Source organism: Hyperolius riggenbachi, chromosome 3 (genome assembly GCF_040937935.1).
Source record: "Hyperolius riggenbachi isolate aHypRig1 chromosome 3, aHypRig1.pri, whole genome shotgun sequence".
Lineage (NCBI taxonomy): Eukaryota > Metazoa > Chordata > Amphibia > Anura > Hyperoliidae > Hyperolius > Hyperolius riggenbachi.
Genome location: NC_090648.1, coordinates 194,432,434 through 194,455,224, shown reverse-complemented (window position 1 = coordinate 194,455,224; position 22,791 = coordinate 194,432,434). Strand labels below are relative to the sequence as shown.

General features: G+C 46.1%; 1 long non-coding RNA gene across 1 annotated transcript in view; it reads right to left on the bottom strand.

Moving 5' to 3' along the window:
• Positions 1-11,693: 11,693 nt before the first annotated feature.
• Positions 11,694-22,791, bottom strand: part of LOC137561265 (uncharacterized) — a 37,821-nt gene continuing 26,723 nt past the window's right edge. Inside the window, exons 3-4 of the long non-coding RNA XR_011029957.1 lie at positions 19,439-19,546; positions 11,694-12,148 (exon numbers count right to left, since the gene is read on the bottom strand). This is a non-coding gene — a long non-coding RNA (uncharacterized lncRNA). The remainder of the gene's footprint in view (positions 12,149-19,438; positions 19,547-22,791) is intronic.

The window sequence follows — 22,791 nt, the reverse complement described above, 5'->3', positions numbered from 1 at the left end:
AAGGGAATTCTTTGTCCTCCATTTTGAAATTGGTCATTACCTCATAACAACTTTCTGGTCAGCACACTGTTAAACTGTAACATCATCCACTTGAGCCATAGGGAAACATGGACATTACCGGGCATATCAGTTGTCCACTCAGCTATAACTGACAGCAACTGATATATAACTGACATCAACTGATATATTTCAGTTCTGACAAAATGTTGTCAGAACTGGAAGGGATTGTTGTCAGAAGAAAATGGTGAGCTTCTGAGAGGAACTGATGGCAAGGTAACTATTTACTGTTCATTTGAAGTTACCTCATGTGTTTATTTTAAATAATTTTACTCAGTACAGGTTCTCTTTAACGACTTGCTGACCGCCCATAGCCAATTGGCGGCGGCAAAGTGGCACCCCAGGACCGCGTAACGGCAATTGGCGGTGGCACCTGGGGGACTAATTAGCCGGGGATTGCGCCCACCCGCAACGTCAACCCGCCGGCTGTTTAGAAGCGCCGGCAGGTTGTTAACCCCTCGATCGCCGCATAGTAAGCGTATAATACGCTTTGTAATGTATACAAAGCGTATTATACAGGCTGCCTACTGCCCTGGTGGTCTCAGTGATCGAGAGACCACCAGGGCAGGAGGCAGCCCCCCTGGTAAGCACACACATACACTGATCTGGCCCCCCTGCCCCCAGATCGCCCACAGCACCCCTCAGACCCCTGTTTGCACCCAATCACCCCCCCCCCCCCTAATCACTCATCAATCACTCCCTGTCACTGTCAACGATATATTTTAGATTAGGTCCTAAACTGCCCCCTGGGGGCTCCTGATCCCCCTCCCCACACACCCTCAGATCCTCCCCAGACACCCCCTCCCTGTGTACTGTATACATCTATTCTCCCCTGTAATCACCCACTGATCACCTGTTAATCACCCATCAATCACCCCCTGTCACTGCCACCCATCAGATCACACCCTAACCTGCCCCTTGTGGGCACCTGATCGCCCTCAGATCGCCCGCAGACCCGCCCTCAGATCGCCTCTGAAGTGCATTGTTTACATCTGTTCTCCCCTCTAATCACCCACTGATCACCCATCAATCACACCCTGTCACCACCTGTCACTGCTACCCATCATACCCATCAGATTAGACCCTCATCTGCCCCTTGCGGGCACCCAATCACCTGCCCACACCCTCAGATAGCCCTCAGACCCCTCCCCCCGATCACCTCGCCAGTGCATTGCTTGCATCTATTCTCCCCTCTAATAACACCCTGATCACCTATCAATCACCTCGTCGCCCTCTGTCACTGCTACCCATCAGATCAGACCCTAATCTGCCCCTTGCGGGCACCCAAACACCCGCCCACACCCTCAGATCGCCCTCAGACCTCCCCCCCCCCCGATCACCTCCCCAGTGCATTTACATCTGTTCTCCCCTCTAATCACCCACTGATCACCCATAAATCACCCCGTCACCACCTGTTACTGCTACCCATCAGCTCACACCCTTATCTGCCATCTGCCCCTTGCGGGCACCCAATTACCCTCCCACACCCTCAGATCGCCCGCAGACACCCCCGATCACCTCCCCAGTGCATTGCTTGCATCTATTCCCCCTCTAATCACACCCTGAGACACCCATCAATCACCTCCTGTCACCCCCTAGCACACCTACCCATCAGATCAGGCCCTAATTTGCCCCGTGTGGGCTCCTGATCACTCAGCTAAACGCTCACGTCCCCCTCAGACCCCCCTCCGAACAACTCCCCAGTTCATTGATTGCATCTATTCTCCCCTCTAATCACCCCCTGAGACACCCATCAATCACCTCCTGTCACAACCTGTCACCCTCTAGCACTCCTATCCATCAGATCAGGCCCTAATCTGCCCCCTGCAGGCTTTTGATCACCCGGCCAAACCCTCACCCGCCCCACCGGAGTGACAGAATCTTTTTTTTTGCTGATCACTGCTGGTCTCTACGACTTAATTGTGGCTGAGACCAACCGTTATGCCATACAATACGCAACTGCCAGGGTCTAGTCAAAAAGAATGTATTGCAGTCTTATTGGTCTACACACCCAATACATCACATGCCCATGTTCTCTGCTGCCATGTCCAGGTCACGATTTGAGAACATCCTGCACTTCAGTGCCAATACAACCTGTCATCTAAGAGGCCACCCTGCTTATGACCGGTTCCAAAAAATTCGGCCCCTCATAGACCACCTGTCATCAAAATTTGCAGATGCTTATACCGCTGAACAGTCATTTTGAGACATTTGGTTTCCAGACTACTCCTCACGGTTTTGGGCCCCTAAAATGCCTGGGCAGTATAGGAACCCCACAAGTGACCCCATTTTAGAAAGAAGACACCCCAAGGTATTCCATCAGGTGTATGATGAGTTCATAGAAGATTTTATTTTTTGTCACAAGTTAGTGGAAAATGACACTTTGTGGAAAAAAAACAATAAAAATAAATTTCCGCTAACTTGTGACAAAAATAAATTCTTCTATGAACTCACCATATACCTAACGGAATACCATGGTGTGTCTTCTTTCTAAAATGGGGTCACTTGTGGGGTTCCTATACTGCCCTGGCATTTCAGGGGCCCTAAACCATGAGGAGTAGTCTAGAAACCAAATGCCTCAAAATGACCTGTGAAATCCTAAAGGTACTCATAGGACTTTGGGCCCCTTAGCGTACGTAGGCTGCAAAAAGTGTCACATGTGGTATCGCCGTACTCGGGAGAAGTAGTATAATGTGTTTTGGGGTGTATTTTTACACATACCCATGCTGGGTGGGAGAAATATAAAATGGACAATTGTGTGTAAAAAAAACAAACAAACTCATTTACAGAGATATTTCTCCCACCCAGACGACCTCTCCCTCTAGATTGTAAACCTTTAGGCAGGGTCCTCCTCCTTTTGTGTCCTACCTGATAATGCACCTCCATTACTGTGAACCCATGCTATGCATCTGAGTGAACCTAACTTGCCTAATCTCCATGTTCCCATCCAGTGACTGACTAAGCATTACCTTGTACTCATACTGTGCTGCATGATCTGGTCTTTTTTGTATTCGTGTATTGTCATATTGCTGTATGTCATCCCTAAATATTGTCTGTAACCTAAACTAATGTTCAGTGCTGAGTAATATGTTGACGCTTTATAAATAGAATAAATAAATAATTCACTAAGACAAATATCATGCCTTATCAAAGTTAGCACGCCTTATCAGAGTAGCATAGCAAACTTATGCCTGCTAATTGGCAATGACGAGAGCTCGACTTGTCCTGCCCTGAGCCCCTACTCTGATAAGGCGTGTTAACTTTGATAAGGCGTGCTAACTTTTATAAGGCATGCTATCATGCCTATGTCATGTTGATGTGCTGTACTAAATACGTCCACCAGGTGGTAGCCCTGAGCCATCTAGCCCACATGCTTCAGAAAGCTATGTATTCTGTGTCAATTGTGTCTAAGAACATACTCAATATATATATATATATATATATATATATATATATATATATATATATATATATATATATATATATATATATATATATATATATATATATATATATATATATATATATATATATATATATATATATATATATATATATATATATATATATTGAGGCCAACATCCAGAGGGGAAGTAGAATGAGTCACTTATATTCTATTAATCAAATCTGTTTTGACAACTACTGGGAATTGCTGGGGCTTGGCTCAGGGATGTTGGCGATGTTTCTTGGATTACTATCACTAGTACACAGTGAAAGATGTAAATGCATACATTTAATGTACATAAATATGACAGAGTCCACTTAAGACTTGATGTATTTTGACAGTAATGCACATGAAGCTAAGCACAGTCATTAACTCTGTAAAATTAAAACCACACTGAATAAAACAACCGCATGCTGCACTCCTGCTGAGAACACATTTCTCTTTTCACTGTTGACACCACGTATGTCGCATTCATGAATTAACATAATCATACAGCTATGGAATAGATGAGTGCACCACTAATAATGATTCATCATACAGTATTATTATACAAAGTTGTTAATATTAACATGGTTAGCAGTAATCGCATGCTTCAGCTTAACTTACCTGGGGCTTTTTCCAGCCCCCTGTGGTCCTTCAGGTCCCCCCTCCCCCCTCTGAAAGCTGTCCTGTCGCAGGATACTGCGCATGCACGGCTCTGGCATCAATGGTGCATGGATACATAAGGCTTTGTGTTCCAATTCCTTGCATCCAGCGACAATGCAGTTGCAGGAAAATTGTAAAATCGCTATGAAATTGCACAGCATTTGTGACTTGCAGTATATAACAGCCTTTAACTAGTTAACCACTAAGGCTCCGTTTACACTTTGGGCCTGTACACACTGCTGCGCTTGCGTTGCGTTTTTAAAATCGCAAGGTCTTTTGAAAAAGAATGAAAATCGTGATGACTTGTACACACTGGTGCAATGCGTTTTTAGAAAAACGCAATCGCAGTGCCTGCTGCATTTTTTTAAGCGCAGCGCTTGAAAAACGCATTTAAAACGCCTGCGTTTTTCAGAAGTCAGTATCCCAGAAGACTCTGCAATTTCCTGATTCCTGTTGAAATGTAAACTAGGAAAAAAAACAAAGGATTCTTTAGCCAATCAGCAATTACAAGAAAAACGCAAACGTATCAAAAACGCATGCAAAAGCGCATGCCTTTTTAAAAACGCATATGATGCATTTTTAAAACTACATGCACTTGCGATTTTAAAAACGCATGCGCTTGCGATTTTGCTTGCATTTTTCAGTGTGTACAGGCCCTACACGTTTTTTTTTTCTTCTCCATAGCAGTGCATTATGAAAAAAGATTTCAGTTAAAACGTGTTAAGTCTGAAAGGTGCCATAGGAAAACATGGGACTTTACTCTGAAAATCAGTTGTCCTTTCAGTTATAACTGAGAGCAACTGATTAATAGTAAACGGGGCCTAAGGTTTTTATCCCCTTAAAAGATACAGGTAGTCCCTGACTTACAAACGACCCGCAGATACAAACGGCATGTGTTTCCATGGGATTAAGTAGTTTTTGAGAAAATCTATTTTTAAAAAATTCAAAGAAAAAAAGACTTTTAAACTTGTATAAGCAGGTACAGCGGGTAGAGGGGACACAGAGGGGGACACTGGAGGCACAGGGGGGCACAGAGGAGGTACAGGAGACAGAGATGGCACAGTGCTCCGGCTTAAGAACAGATTCAGGTTAAGAACGAACCTACAGTCCCTATCTCGTTCGACTACCTGTACTTACCTGGGGCTTCCTCCAGCCCTTGGAAGCTTATGTGTCCCTTACCCCAGCTCTGCTTTCAGTACCCTGCCTGGGGTACCCTCCGTAGCAGCCACCAACGCGGCAAGGTCAGCTGCTACTGTGCAAGTGTGCGGCTATGCTGATCGTGGTCTCCTGCATTCGCAATAGTCGCCAACTTCACCGGGCTGAGGGCTGACAGCAGAGCTGCTGCGAGGGACACATAAGCTTCCAGGGGTTGAAGGAAGCCCCAGGTAAGTAAATCTGTTTTGTTTTGTTTTTTTTAATTTGCCTGATATCTCCTTTAGGACTCAAACTCACTAGCAGCCTTTTCTAAGCGCCAGTGATATGAAAAGCTCTTGCTACTGTAATGCTATGGGGGATTTTTAGAAAATCACATCACTCAAATGGGATTACACCCATAGCATTACATTAGCAAGAGCTTTTCAAATCATAAGCACTTAGAAATGGCTTAGGCCTCGTTCACACCTAAAATCGCTAAAATCGCTAAAAACTAGCGATTTGCGTTAGCGTTTTCAGTGGGTGATTGTAACGTGGAAAAATCACTGTACAAATTTGCGTTTTTGGAGCGATCGTGATTAGTGTTTTTATATGTTAATGGCGATCGCTTCAAAATCGCTGGAAAAATGCTGCATGTAACACGTTTGCGATTAGCGATAATCGCGGAACGCCCGCAATTAGCGATAATCGCTCAAGTGTATACACTGCCATAGACAAAAATAGCACTAGCGTTTTTAATAAAAGCTACCGCTTTAGCGATTAGCGGGAATCGCACAATTCCCACTTAGGTGTGAACGAAGCCTTAGTAATGTACTGCTAGTGGGTTCCAGGCTTAAAGGACCAGAGCAATTTTCACCTTTCACTGCTCCTTCCTTTCATTCGCTATCAACTTTATCACCACGTATCACAAAAAAATTATATTGTTTGTATATTGTTTTTTTTCACCACCAAATGACATGGTACATGTTGCAAAGAATTATTTTATTCTAAATGTATTTTAACGGAAATAATAAGAAAAAATTCATTATTTCTCAGCTTTCAGCCATTATAGTGTAAAAATAGTACATGCTACTGTAATTAAAACCCGCTGATTTTATTTGCCAATTTGTCCTGATTACACCATTTAAATGATGTCCCTATCACAATGGCGACAATATTTTATTTAGAAATAAAGGTGTAATTTTTCAGTTTTCAGTCCATCACAATAACGGTAATATACCCTCGTGACATATTAAAAAGTCACTACGGTAACTATTTGGTATTTTTTAAAATATGCATTTTTTGGGGGGGGGGGGGGGGTTAACTATGGGAGAGTGGGGAAGGTCTGTATTTTTGTTTGTATGTAATGTATGTAGGTGTAATTTTACTATTTGGCCACTAAGATGATCACGCTTCCATCCTAGGGAGCAATCTGCCCCTGCGCAGGTGCTCTTGCGCACGGGAGCGTGGCAGGGGTGGGCGCGGCTGAGCCACGCATGTGCAGTAACACCACGATAGGCCACGACTGACCAATCTACCAGGAACGATTCTAAGAGAACGGAGGGGTCAGGGATGGCGGCGAGGGACTCCAGGCAGCTCATAGGACTGGAAAAAGCCCCAGGTAAGTATAAATTAGACCACACATGCCATCTCAGGCAGGGACGGATCTAGGGGGGGTCAAGCGGGTCTCTTGCCCCAGGAGCAGTTTGTTGAATTCTTAAAAAGGCGGCAAAATTTGGATGGAAAGTGGCAGTTTAGGTGCCAAAACCTGACCTTGCCCCAGGGGCAACTTGGTCTAGATCCGTCCCTGATCTCAGGTATACTATAAGGGGGAGGTTGGGGGCCCTTATGCCACTTATGTTTTTTACAGTATCCAATGCCACCTACAATGTTTTTTACTGTATCAAAGTGACTTGGATACTGTCAAAAAAAAATCTCTCCTCCCCAGTAATTCCCCCTGGCTCCATGTGCACTGTGCAGGCAAGGGAGTCTGCAGCATCAGGTGTCCTCTTACTGAGAAGATGAGGGTGCAGTCCCATCCAGCGTCAGCACGACGCCTCTTCCCTCCTTGCAGGCATGGACGTACTGACATGACGTCATATGCCTGCTTTAACACGAGGAGAGAGGACACTGAGGCTGTCTGCGGTGCGTCTCACCGCTATGAGGAACTTCAGGCGGAAGGTAACCATGGCAACTGGCCAGCAGGCGGAACCAGGTAAAGTACAGGATCTTCTCAAAAAATTTGCATATTGTGATAAAGTTCATTATTTTCTGTAATATACTGATAAACATTAGACTTTCATATATTTTAGATTCATTACACACAACTGAAGTAGATCAAGCCTTTTTATTGTTTTAATATTGATGATTTTGGCATACAGCTCATAAAAACCCAAAATTCCTATCTCAAAAAATTAGCATATTTCATCCGACTAATAAAAGAAAAGTGTTTTTATAACAAAAAAGTCAACCTTCAAATAATTATGTTCAGTTATGCACTCAATACTTGGTCGGGAATCCGTTTGCAGAAATGACTGCTTCAATGCGGCGTGGCATGGAGGCAATCAGCCTGTGGCTCTGCTCAGGTGTTATGGAGGCCCAGGATGCTTTGATAGCGGCCTTAAGCTCATCCAGAGCGTTGGGTCTTGCGTCTCTCAACTTTCTCTTCACAATATCCCTCAGATTCTCTATGGGGTTCAGGTCAGGAGAGTTGGCAGGCCAATTGAGCACAGTAATACCATGGTCAGTAAACCATTTACCAGTGGTTTTGGCACTGTGAGCAGGTGCCAGGTCGTGCTGAAAAATGAAATCTTCATCTCCATAAAGCTTTTCAGCATGAACTCACTTTTGAATCAGAAACAGCGGCAGAGGCGCCTGACCTGGGCTACAGAGAAGCAGCACTGGACTGTTGCTCAGTGGTCCAAAGTACTTTTTTCGGATGAAAGCAACTTTTACATGTCATTCGGAAATCAAGGTGCCAGAATCTGGTGGAAGACTGGGGAGAGGGAAATGCCAAAATGCCTGAAGTCCAGTGTCAAATACCCACAGTCAGTGAGGGTCTGGGGTGCCATGTCAGCTGCTGGTGTTGGTCCACTGTGTTTTATCAAGGGCAGGGTCAATGCAGCTAGCTATCAGGAGATTTTGGAGCACTTCATGCTTCCATCTGCTGAAAAGCTTTATGGAGATGAAGATTTCATTTTTCAGCACGACCTGGCACCTGCTCACAGTACCAAAACCACTGGTAAATGGTTTACTGACCATGGTATTACTGTGCTCAATTGGCCTGCCAACTCTCCTGACCTGAACCCCATAGAGAATCTGTGGGATATTGTGAAGAGAAAGTTGAGAGACGCAAGACCCAACGCTCTGGATGAGCTTAAGGCCGCTATCGAAGCATCCTGGGCCTCCATAACACCTGAGCAGTGCCACAGGCTGATTGCCTCCATGCCACGCCGCATTGAAGCAGTCATTTCTGCAAAAGGATTCCCCACCAAGTATTGAGTGCATAACTGAACATAATTATTTGAAGGTTGACTTTTTTTTGTTTTAAAAACACTTTTCTTTTATTGGTCGGATGGAATATGCTAATTTTTTGAGATAGGAATTTGGGGTTTTCATGAGCTGTATGCCAAAATCATCAATATTAAAACAATAAAAGGCTTGAACTACTTCAGTTGTGTGTAATGAATCTAAAATATATGAAAGTCTAATGTTTATCAGTACATTACAGAAAATAATGAACTTTATCACAATATGCTAATTTTTTGAGAAGATCCTGTATATCCCTCCCGCTGCCTGCCACTTGCCAAGCACAAACTGGAAACCAACACAGGTCGCACATCAGCCACCAGAGACACAACCCGGTGCCCAGTGGTCTGCCAAATTTAAATTTGTGCTGACACTTGGGGGGGGGGGGGCATGGACTCTGGGGCCCCCCTTACCTTAATTGAAGCGCCGGCCCTGGGAGGAAGTAGTGTGTGTATGTTTTACTTTCACCAGGCATCTCACTGATGCCAGTGGTCATTGATCATAGGCAATTAGATCGGGGAATGGGAAGTGTTCCCATTCACTGATCTGTGCACTAACGAGCGGTGATGAGAGCGTGCACGGGAGCGCGCACATCTGCGGTGGCGGCGGTAGATGAAGATCTACGTCCATGGGACTTCAGATTAAGTCCTGCGGTGTGTAGATACAGTATACTACACACAGTGCAGCAACTACTTGATTTTTATTCAGAGGTAGTGGAAATGGTGGGTTCACCACTTGTCAACTGCTCTTGTATAAATGCTAGCTTCTTAACCTGTTGAGGACCCTGGGCGTACCCCCCTCAGCACACAAATTCTCCCCCTCATCCTGGCAGCGATCATAGCCCACCAACAGGATGTCTTATTTTATTATAAATATTTAATTTATTTTTTTTTTATAAATATTGCTATTTTTTTCCCCCAGTCCTCCCTCCCCCCGCCAGCCAATCAGCGCGATCAGCTGTCATAGGCTTCATGTCTTTACGTATGCGGTATCGGTAAAAATGCAGCCGCCACAATGTGTTTTTTTTGCCCCTGTATGCAAAATTGGAAGTGGCCTATTGATTTCAATAGGCTATGGTTCTCTGTCAAAATTTGTATGCGGAGTAACGCTATGAATTGCCCTAGAGAGAACAAGCACTAGATGTTATACAGTATGCAGTGGTTCTTCCCTGCGCAACTATTAAAATAGAATTGAAGGCAAAAGAAGGGGCACCGCTTCTTAAAATTCCTTTATTCCGGTGGGGGAAGTAGCAGGTACACAGCAGTGGGGGTGGAAAGAGCCTGACAGCTGTTTCGCTGGTTTAAACCAGCTTCTTCAGAGGCAGAGTGTACACTCTGCCTCTGAAGAAGCTGGTTTAAACCACCGAAACAGCTGTCAGGCTCTTTCCACCCCCACTGCTGTGTACCTGCTACTTCCCCCACCGGAATAAAGGAATTTTAAGAAGCGGTGCCCCTTCTTTTGCCTTCAATTCTATTGGATACAACTAATTTGTGGATGTGCACGCTCCTTGGTCCTATGCCCGGTGTGTCTGCCCTGCTGCATTTTGGTGCCAGCCCAGGTACTGTGCTTTTTTTCTCTCCGAAGCAACTATTAAAATGTGTGTTTACAAACACTGACATTCGGTTGCATTGTAACTGTGGTTACCAACAATGCACCACTGCTGAATATGCAAATTATCTTTTTATGCTCCTGAAGCCAGGCTTACATCCAGAACCACTGGTGTATAGCATAGTATATAATTTACAGAGCCATATCAAGCCCACATGCAGATAGGTTTTGGGTCACCCTGAGCTGCTTGGGTATTCTATACACCTCAAGTGCGATCCCTCACTCTTTCTTTTCCAAGCATTTATATTAATCTATATGTATACCTCCAAACTCCAGGCAAAAGACATTTTAATTTCCCAAATTTTGCTAATTCTTTCATCACTGTTTTGTAGAGATGGGAAGTTCAGATTTTTTCAATGATTCGGATGATTTGAATCGGATCATTGAAAAGATCCGGTTCTTTGATCCGAATCTCGGATCATTTTACTAGGGAAGCATTCGGGGGGTGAAATGACTAGCAGGACAGGACTTTCCCTGCAGTGGACAGAGAAGGGGAGGGTGGTGGACACACAGAGAAGGGGAATAGATGGACAGAGACGGGCAGGGAGTGGACAGAGAAGGGAGGAGGAACGAGCAGAGAGCAGAAATGTTTGTTTGCACACAATACCCACATGCTGCAATCATATGCTTTACATATATTTCACCTATATGTTCATCTGTATATTCTGAATGAAAACGTCTCACAGTGAAAGCAAACATTCCCCAAAGCATTCCCAGAAGTGAAGTGCAGCTGTTTAGAGCAGTGCAGGAGGATCATATTGCCCTGCAATCACAGTCCTGTCCTAGCCCAGCACGCTGTCTACAAAGTTACTGAGCTGTGCTTCTGAGCCAAAAGTTTCCCATTTGTTCACTATGCAGCACTACGGAACAGCCTAAAATCAGCGGCACTACGGAACAGCCTAAAATGAGCAGCACATTATAGCCAGTATGTGTGCTCTACACATATCTGGCAGTGGCACCGATGTCCCCTCTCTCATCTACTTGTCCCTGCAAGGCTGGCTCCCCTCCAACTGAGCGATCCATCTCTGCTCTGCTTCCAGGACCCCCCTGCCCGCTGAGGGGGGCGTGCCGCTCCTGGCCCTGCCCCCTTTGTGATCCGAATCACTCATTTTGATGATTCGGATGATTCGACTCACAAAAGAGATTCGGATCAAAGATCCGAATCGTTCATGATCCGGACAACACTACTGTTTTGAGCTTTAAATTTGCATTAATGCTAATAGGCAACGCAAAGATGTGTAATATTTAGTACCCTACGAGCTTTATTTTTAGTAGGTAGATATATTTATTTATGTAAATCTACACAGCAGACCTAAAAGTGAGACCAATTAATTTGGTTATGAAAGAGGGACTGTGACTGTTTTGAACTGTGTAAATTTGTTTTGCCATCACACCCTGTATTGGATGCAAACCACAACAATGCAGAGATCCTCTGCTTCCAACTACCAGCTTTGTGTGCATTGAAGTCTTCAGGGTTCTACTTCCAGGATAGAATAGCGGAAGCCTCTTTTTATCTTCGTTGCATGGTTGCACGCTTCAGTTTTCAGGCATTACCTCCGGTTTCTCAACTTGCTTAAAAATCATCTCATTTTGATGACCGCATGTTGTCCTCCTGTTTTCTGTACTTGATTGCAAACTTCCACTATTTTGTCTGAGGAGACATGGCTACCATTTTCTGTCTTCAAGTTGCAACTCTCTGCTTCTATAATGACACCTTGGAAAGTTTTTGTTTTCCTATAAGTAAACCAAAAAGCTAGGATGACCACATTAGATAAGCGGTGTGAAAAAAAAATATTTGCAAATTATTATTATTATTTAGTATTTATATAGCGCTGACATATTACGCAGCGCTGTACAGTGTATATATATCTTGCCACTAACTGTCCCTCACAGGAGCTCACAATCTAATCCCTACCATTTCCATATGTCTATATAGCGTTTATTGTGGATCAAGCATATATGGTGTGGTATCTTACGCTAATTAAGGATTGCTTAAGTGACTTAACTCGAAGTTGTGTGAGATTTTGAATATGTGATTCAATGACATCAATTAAATTCTAACCTTTTGGCAAGTAATATACCATTTACATCTACACTATTTCTGCTGGGGATAGTGGATAAGGTCTTTCTAAAGAAAAGGCATGGAATGTTTTCTGATTGCTAGGACATGAAAAAAACCTATAGCTTAGAAATTGGAACAATCTCGTTATTAATCTTAAGGGGCACATACACTGGTCGATTTCAGCCATCGATCGATCAAAAATGGATTCTTTAAAATCTATCAATTGATCGATTTGTGGCCGATTTCGATTGATTTAGATGGATTTGATCTCTCTGACAGGATGGAAGATCTAGGTCGGTCTGCTGCTGGCAGCATATCGATGGCCCATAGAGTTGCATTGGATCTAATGGTCCAGTAATGCATTTAGATAGATTTCCAATAGATTTCATTGTGAAATCTATTGGATATCTGTCCCTACTGTGTGGCACACATCAGATAGATTCCTGTCAGATTCAACCTGACAGGCATCTGACAGAAATCTATCTGATGTTCGAATCTGCTGCAAATCTATAAGTGTATGACCACCTTTAAAGGACCACTGTAATGAGAGCGACATAAGGAGGCTGCCAAATGTATTTCCTTTTAAGGCCCGGTTCACACTTGCGGTGGCCCTCCGGAATCGCCGTGCCGGAGCCGCACCGCTTGCAGAACGGACGGAACGGACGCACGGCATAGCAATGAAAGCCTATGCGTCCGTTCACATGCGTCCGTTCTGCCGAACCGGAGCCGGACCGGATCCGGGCCGGATCCGGACTCCGGCCTCCGTTCCAACATGTGCTATTTTTTCATCCGGCTCCTCCGGCAGCCGTATCCGGGGCGGAGCCGGACTGCACCATCAGGCCAATACAAACCAATGGGAACCGGAGAGCGCACAACACACTGGCTGAGAAATCCGGATGTTCTACCCCACTTCCTATGGGGATTGTTGCGGCGATATTGGATGGGGACACATGGGCAAGCATTTTGGAGTGGAGCAGCACAGCTGGATCCGGATCCGGAGATGTTGGCAGCATGTCGGAGGTGGAGGTGAGTGCTAAACAGCAGAGGGCCTGATTCCACAGGTCCCCCTTCTGCTGACCTCCCAGACCCCAACATTTTTTTTGTTTTTAACGTACTTTTGCCAAACGGATCCGGATCGCATCCTGATGGACACCTGATGCAACCTGACCGGATCCGGATCGGATCCGGATCAGAACCGTACGGTTCCGATCCGGATCCGGTCCGGATCCGGTCAGGTCATCCGGTCCGTTTGGCAAACAACCGCTAATGTGAACCGGGCCTAAACAATACCAGTTGCTTAGCTATCCTGGTGATCCTCTACATCGAATACTTTTAGACCCTGAACAAGCATTCAACAGATCAGGTATTTGTGACAATATTGTCAGATCTGACAAGATTAGCTGCATGGTTGTTTCTGGTGTGATTCAGACACTACTGCAGCCAAATACATCAGCAGAGCTGCCAGGAAACTGGCATTGTTTAGAAGGAAATAAATATGGCAGCCTCCATAAACTTCTCACTTCAGTTATCCTATAATTATATTGAAAATACTGATTTACAACTGTATAAAGTTGTGAATGTATATATGAAAAGAGAAAATGCATCAATAAATTCAATCTCTGGTCTGGGTAAAGTAATGCAAGTATTGTGTCCTTAAATTGTTGAAGGACAAGGTGAAATAATGGACTTTTATTTTTCAAAATAACGCTCCTTTATCTTCTGTAGCACGGTACTGAGTACAATACAGAATAGTGGGGACCATACATCCATTTTTTACGTTGTGCAAATTATGTAACATCCAGCAACACAAGTATAAAATACATGCATACAGAGGTGTCACTAGAGTTGTTGTCACCGGGTGTGGAAACTCATGATGTCACCCCTCTGTTACCCCATTAACCTCCACCTCACCAGGCTAAACACAACCAATAATACCCTTTTTGTATATTTGCATAGCCTTACTCCACTCTCCCTTAGCCTGGAGCTTGATGTCACCCCCTTTGCTGGTGACACCTTGTGCGGTCCGCACCTACCGCACCCCCCAGTGACGCTACTGCGTGCATAGTTCATGTGTGGCATGGCATTCAGGTGCACGTTCTTTTGATAAAATTAGCACTGCAGAGATGAGAAACACTAGGGATACAGTGGCGTAGCTACAAACCTCTAGGCCCCGATGCGTAATTTGGATGTGGGCCCCCCCCCCCCCCCGCAACAACAGCCCCCCCTCCCCCGGCAACACCCGACGCACACACATATCCAAATCCCTATAGCCAGCTATAGGTCCCCCGAGTATAGGTAGCCAGGCATAGGTAAGCCAGTATAGTTGCCCCTGGTATAGGTTAGCCAAGTAGGTGCCTCCAGCATAGGTAGCCAGTATAGTTGCCCCCAGTATAGGTTAGATAGGCAGGCGCCGCCGGTATAAGCTAGATAAGTTAGATAGATAGGTGCCGGCAGTACAGGTTAGCTAGGTGGGTGCCTCTAATATAGGTAGCCAGAATAGTTTCCCCCAGCATAGGTTAGATAGGTAGGTGCCCCCAGTATAGGTTAGTTAGGTAGGTGCCTCCAATATAGGTAGCCAGTATAGTTGCCACCTGTATAGGCTAGCTAGGTGCCCCGAATACAGGTTAGATAAGTAAGTGCCCCCAGTATAGGTTAGATAGGTAGGTGCCCCCCAGTATAGGTTAGATTAGGTAGCTGCCCCCCAGTATAGGTTAGATTAGGTAGCTGCCCCCCAGTATAGGTGAGATTAGGTAGCTGCCCCCCAGTATAGGTTAGATGAGGTAGGTGCCCCCCAGTATAAGGTTAGATGAGGTAGGTGCCCCCCAGTATAAGGTTAGATGAGGTAGGTGCCCCCCAGTATAGGTTAGATAGGTAGGTGCCCACCAGTATAGGTTAGATTAGGTAGCTGCCCCCCATTATAGGTTATATTAGGTAGGTGCCCCCCAGTATAGGTTAGATTAGGTAGCTGCCCCCCAGGATAGATTAGATAGCTGCCCTCCAGGATAGATTAGGTAGCTGCCCCCCCAGGATAGATTAGGTAGCTGCCCCCCCCCCCCCCCCAGGATAGGTTAGATTAGATAGCTCCCCCCCCCAGTATAAGGTTAGATTAGGTAGGTGCCCCCCAGTATAGGTTAGATTAGGTAGGTGCCCCCCATTATAGGTTAGATTAGGTAGGTGCCCCCCAGTATAGGTTAGGTTAGGTAGGTGCCCCCCATTATAGGTCAGATTAGGTAGGTGCCCCCCAGTATAGGTTAGATTAGGTAGCTGCCCCCCAGGATATATTAGGTAGCTTCCCCCCAGGATAGGTTAGATTAGGTAGCTGCCCCCCAGGATAGATTAGGTAGCTGCCCCCCAGGATAGGTTAGAGTAGGTAGCTGCCCCCCAGGATAGGTTAGAGTAGGTAGCTGCCCCCCAGGATAGGTTAGGTAGCTGCCCCCTAGGATAGATTAGGTAGCTGCCCCCCAGGATAGAATAGGTAGCTGCCCCCCAGGATAGATTAGGTAGCTGCCCCCCAGGATAGGTTAGATTAGGTAGCTGCCCCCCAGGATAGGTTAGATTAGGTAGCTGCCCCCCCAGGATAGGTTAGGTAGGTAGCTGCCCCCCAGGATAAATTAGGTAGCTGCCCCCCCAGGATAGGTTAGGTAGGTAGCTGCCCCCCCAGGATAGATTAGGTAGGTAGCTGCCCACCCAGGATAGGTTAGGTAGGTAGCTGCCCCCCAGGATAGGTTAGGTAGGTAGCTGCCCCCCCCCCCCCCCAGGATAGGTTAGGTAGGTAGCTGCCCCCCCCAGGATAGATTAGGTAGCTGCCTCCCCCCCCCCAGGATAGATTAGGTAGCTGCCCCCCCCCCCAGGATAGGTTAGGTAGGTAGCTGCCTCCTAGGATAGGGTAGGTAGGTGCCCCCCCATAATGGAGGGGGGGAGCCGCAGCCGCGGGGAGCCCGACCTCTCCCTGGCCCCCCCCCCCCCCCTCAGATGCAGAGTGAGCGCGCACAGAAGCACTGTAGGCAGAACTCACCTCCGTCCCTGGTTCCAATCGCCGCTGATCTCCTCCCGCTCTGTATAGATGCTGATACATACACACACTGCTTCCTGTTTAGCTGGAAGCAGCAGAGGCGTAGCTAGGGCTTTCAGTGCCCAGGGACAAAGAGTATTAGTGCGCCCTAAAAGGAGGGACCTGCGGGCGCGCCGCGGCAAAAAGGGGCGTGGTCATGCAACAAAATGTGCGCGTGGTAATGGGTGGGGCCAAATATTTATGACCTTAGCAGTGGTGTAAAAGGTCTGCCAGGGAAGTTTGAGCTCTGCCATAGTGGTTCCCCCAAAATACATGTAATCTCTGACAGCCAAGTGTATATGTGTCCCCAGTATAAGTAGCCAGGTGTATATGTCCCCAGTATAAGTAGTCAGGTGTATATATGTCCCCACTATATGTAGGCAGAGGTATATGTCCCCAGTATATGTAGCCAGGGGTATATGTCCCCAGTATATGTAGCCAGGGGTATATGTGCCCAGTATAAGTAGTCAGGTGTATATATGTCCCCACTATATGTAGCCAGGGGTATATGTGCCCAGGATATGTAGCCAGGGGTATATGTCCCCAGTATATGTAGCCAGGGGTATATGTGCCCAGTATATGTAGCCAGGGTTATATGTGCCCAGTATATGTAGCCAGGGGTATATGTGCCCAGTATATGTAGCCAGGGTTATATGTGCCCAGTATATGTAGTCAGGGGTATATGTGCCCAGGATATGTAGCCAGGGGTATATGCGCCCAGTATAAGTAGCCAGGTGTATATATGTCCCCACTATATGTAGCCAGGGGTATATGTGCCCAGGATATGTAGCCAGGGGTATATGTGCCCAGTATATGTAGCCAGGGGTATATGCGCCCAGTATATGTAGCCAGGGGTATATGCGCCCAGTATAAGTAGCCAGGTGTATATATGTCCCCACTGTATGTAGCCAGGGGTATATGTGCCCAGTATAAGTAGCCAGGGGTATATGTGCCCACTATATGTAGCAAGGGGTATATGTGCCCAGTATATGTAGCAAGGGGTATATGTGTCCTCAGTATATGTAGCAAGGGGTATATGCGCCCACTATATGTAGCAAGGGGTATATGTGTCCTCAGTATATGTAGCAAGGGGTACATGTGTCCTCAGTATATGTAGCAAGGGGTACATGTGTCCTCAGTATATGTAGCAAGGGGTACATGTGTCCTCAGTATATGTAGCAAGGGGTATATGTGCCCATCCACCCTCCCTCTGCCAGGCTTCCTCTCACTGAGACAGAGACTTACCGTCAGTATGCCTAATAGTGAGCACAGCACTATTAGGCTCTGGTCCGTTCCGCCTGGCAGCCCTGGGCTGGCTCGTCCGTCCGGCTCCACGCTGTCTCCGGCTCCACTTATCACCTGACCTCCCGTTCTTACTTCCCTGCCTGCCTCGTGACTTGTCGGCGGCGAATGGGAGGATGGGTCTGGTGGCGGCACTGTATCTCTGCCGCTCTGCGCAGCGTTCCACTGCTAAGGACGCTGCGCGGCGGTGCGGCGGTGACGTCACTGGTGACGTCACTGACGGGGGAGACCCGGGCCCGGCGCCGAGAAATAATTATATTAAAAAAAAGGACACTGCAGCTGGGCGCCCTTGGGGACCCAGCGCCCAGGGGCACCTGTCCTACCCCGACCCCCCCAAGCTACGCGCCTGGGAAGCAGTGTGTGTATCAGCTTCTATGCAGAGAGGAGATCAGCGGCGATTGGAACGCAGGGAGGTGAGTTCTGCCTACAGCGCTTCCGTGCGCGCTCACTCTGCATCTGAGGGGGGGGGGGGCGGGGAGAGGAAGGGAGGGGGAGGTCGGGCTGCCCTCCCCGCGGCTGCGGCTCCCCCCTCCCAATAGCGTGCACGGCCCTCCAAACGGACATGGGCCCCTCCCCCGCCTCTTCAGGAGCCAGGCCCGGTCGCCAAGGCGACCGTTGCAACCGCGGGCCCTACACCACTATCATGGACACGGTTTTGCAAGGTTACAATCTAGAGGGTAGTGACACTAGGTAACATGAGGATTAGGAGGCAGCAAGGCTTGACATCTGGTGCAGGTGATGTTAGGCTTCTGAAGGGGCTATGGCAGATTACATGCTTGTCTGAAAGAGGTGCATTTGAAGGTTTCATAGCTTGGAGAATACAAGAGTGGGTTCTAAAAAAGGAAGTGGGAACTTTTAAGAAGTCCTGGATACGAGAATGAGAGGTGCTGACTGAAATGAAGGATGTGAGGAACTGGCTGAAACGGAATCTGGGAATTAGTGAAGAGCTCTATGAAGGGGACAACTTACAGAGAGCTTTGTAAGGGCTTGTTTTCACCTTTTTTTAAGTGCCGGTAAATTTTCAAAATCACCCTTAGAGAGCTTGTGCAGTAATTCCCTATGTGAGTGTTCACATCTGAGCAGTTAGATTCTGATCCGTTCACCAAAGCGCTGCCTGTACCATTTTTGGGCCGATTTGCCTCAATGGAAGGTATAGGGAAATCGCAAAATGCTTGAAAAAGTGCTTTGTATAGTGATTTTACCAGCGCTTTTAAGAATAAATACGTTGTATTTATTATTTTCCGGGTCAAAGAGTTCACTTCCTGACTTGCGTCAGGAAGTGAAAAAACAAATCGCTCTGCAAAAGCGCTTAGAAAAGCGCTTTTCCCAAAAATCGTAGCAAATCGTAGCAAAAAGGTAAGCGCCGGGAGGCGCTAAAAAAAAATCACTCACAAAATTGCAAACCGCTGGCATCAGCGATTGCGATTTTAGATGTGAACAAAGCCTAAGAGAGGGTTTAAACTTGACTGGCACTTGCCATATTTGTTCAAAAAGTGAGTATTGTTTACAACCTTGATGTTATATTGCAAAATGACAATAAATATTACCTTCACAAAAAATAATAATAATAATTATGACCATTCATTCAATGCAAAATAGTGTCACTGACTGTGTGAACGTCTTCTTAATTCCTGTAGTTTGAATAGAATTTAGCAGTCCCTTGTGTACCCAAAAGATGGCAGTAGTGAAATGCCTTTCATATCCTTTTCTTCTGCTCCTGAGATAAAAACACACAGCAATTTATTACTTTCTGCCATGGTTCACTATTTTCCTGTATGTATCTGTAGATAGTCTGTAATAAGATGTTCCTTTCATTATCGGCAAATTTTGTTCTACTTAAATCTGTTTTCAGGATTTTTGCATCTTGCACCCTGGACCGAGGGGCTTTACAGAATATTTAATAATAATAATAATAATAATAATAATAATAATACTCCTACTGGGCAGCATGGTGACGTAGTGGTTAGTGCTCTTGCCTTGCAGCGCTGGGTTCCTGCACAGAGTTTGTATGTACTCCCTGTGTCTGCATGGGTTTTCTCTTGGTGCTCCAGTTTCTTCCCACATCCCCGAAACATACAGATAAGTTAATGGGCTTCCCCCTAAATTGGCCATATGCTACCATACATAACAGTGAGGCTTCGTTAACATTGAGTCGCGTTCGCATGGCCGTCCGCGGTGGGTGGGTTTTGTGGCTTTTTTTTTTTGCGATTACCTGTGTGCTGTTTTTTTCTTTTAAACGCTTTTCTAAGCAGTTTTGCCGCGCGATTGTGGTTTGAACTCTTTGAACCGGTAAATAATAAATACAATGTATTTATTCTTAAAACCGCCAACACAATCGCTGCACAAATCAATATTGTGAGCGTTTTGCGTATTTCCTACACCTTCCATTAAGGCAAAATCTTTTTTTTTTCCTCTAACCAAACTCAGCGTATTATTGACCCCAGCTGTACAGACAGCATCACCATATTGTTGGCGGTGGGTCTGAGGTTGGCATCATAGTTTGGCATTCTTAAACTGTTAATAGCAGATGCCTCAAACCTGGCACAGCCAGTCACCGGGTGACCGGGGCCCAAATACAGAAAGGGGGCGGAGCCACAAACAGCCCACTTAGACTTGATTATTATTATTTTTTTTTCACATGACATGTAAACACTCCCACAACAGACCTCAATCAATCATCCTGCGTACGTCCCGCTCTTCCCTCCCTCCCTTTGGTGGTTGTTCAAATGTTGTGTGATCTGTTGATGCAGTTCTCTGCTAAATTCTTCCATATATTTCCCTCGCTGTCATGCCATCTATCTTCACAATACAACGCCATCTTACTGACCCATTCTTCCAATGTAGGCTGAGTAGAATTTTTCCAGTTTATTACAATCAGATTTTTGGCAATGATGGTGTAATGATCCGCTCAGCTGTCTGCACAGACAGACAGCTGTTTGACCATTCCTTAAGTCTGAGGGCTGCAGGTCTCTGGAAAAGAGACCTGTCTTTGCTTTGCAAGTTTCAGACCTGCTCTGCTGCTGAGGAATTTGCATACATTCGTTATGCAAATTGCCTACTTGCCTCCTTTGAAGGCTGGCAGTATAAATACCATGTTCTCCCAGAAACCTTTGCTGGTCATCTTCATGATTTGTTACTGATGAACTCTCCTAGAGTATCAGCCCTGTTTGTTAGTTAAAGTTTATCTTAGACTAATTCCTTGGGACTGTACTAGGCATTCCCTTTAGTGCAGTCGGATTGTACTATCTGTTTTGCCTGTACAGTCTTTGTGTCTCGATTGCCTTGTCGACAGGGAATCGTTCTGTCTGTCTGGGGGTGCTAACCAGAGCAGCTGTTGCTACTGGTAGCCCCTTCTGTTCATCTGTCTGGATTGCATTAGCCCTAATGGTAGTGGCAGTGCTTCCTTCTGTGCCTCGATTGCCTTGTCGCCAGCGGCGGTCGACAGGGAATCGTTCTGTCCGTCTGGGAGTGTAGGCCAGAGCTGCGGTTGCTGCTGGCTGCTCCATCTGTCTGGATCGCACTTGCCCTAGTGGTAGTGGCAGTGCCTCCTTCTGTATCTCAGCCTTTGGGGTGTTAACCAGAGCAGCGGTTGCTACTGGTAGCCCTTCTGTTTATCTGTCTGGATCGCACTTGCCCTAGTGGTAGTGGCAGTGCCTCCTTCTGTATCTCTTCCTTAGGGGTGCTAGCCAGAGCAGCGGTTGCTACTGGCAGCCTCACCTGTCTGTCTGTCTGTCTTGTCTGATAAGAACGCTTGCTGTAGGCTCGGTGAGGTAACCGTTTAGCAAGCGTTCGCGTTCTCTATTTCGTGTTTGTCTGTCATTGGTTAGTTAGGGTAGCACGCTTATCACTGGGCGCCTAACGCGCGGTGATCGTGCAGAAACGCGTTCGCTGTTGCAAATGAGTGCGGTGTTCGCGTTTAGCTAGCGTTTGTTATTTCCCTTATCTTCTCATTGTTGTTTGCTGTGCCTTTGCTACTATCATGCTCTGTCCTTCTCAGTCTGGTGTCTGTTGGCAATCGCCATTCTTGTGATTGCATTCGCGCTTTCTTTCCGTTGATGTGTGTTCATCGTCGCTGGGGGGCGACTAGATTGGTGAACACACATTCTGTCTGTCCCTGTGCTATTTCTCTAGAGGGCTATTCAGCCCTGCTTGATCCTGCTCGTACAATTCCCACCTGGCATCTGTGGCGTGCAGAGGCTGTGCTCGTCTGCACTCCACAGCTCCATCTGCTGGTGGGAATTACCCTCTACTGGTGCATTGCACCTAACCTGGGTTCTCCAAATTACACGTTTGTGGAGGATTTCCGCCGCGTCAGCGCACGTCTGGTGCGCTGACCACGGAAACTATTCCGCAAACGTTACAGATGGTCCCTATTTCTTTAATGAGGTTGCAGCCTGGGCTATGATATTTGTCAGAATAACTGAGAATAGCTTCTGTGGCTGTGAGGCTAAATTCCTCCCTAAAACATTCTGTGAGAAAACGATCACCTTATCCCAAATTTTTTTTACTATAGGGCATGTCCACCACATGTGTATTTCACTTCCTCCTTCTACACCACACCTCCAACATGTCTTTCCCTGATGGTAGATTTTATATAGCGTTTCTGGTGTTAATTAACCCTCCTGGCGGTTTATTAAAAATCCGCCAGGGGGATACAAAGTCTTTTTTTTATTTTTTATTTTTATTTTTTGCACAAGCGTTTCGGGGCGATTTTAAAAATGGCCCACGCATGAGAAAAAAAGGACGAACACGCCTCCAGTGTTAACGAGCCCTCAGATCTTCCAAAGTAGAGCTTTCACAACAATTCTGATTCTGACTCTGTTGCATTTCCATAATATAATGGGATTCCCTCATATTGTTTGCAGCAGATGTGCAAGTAAAGAGAACCTATCAATACGTTTCAGAGTGATAAAAGCAATCAATCGGTGGGTTGCATAAATTGCTTTATGATTTCACAGTCAA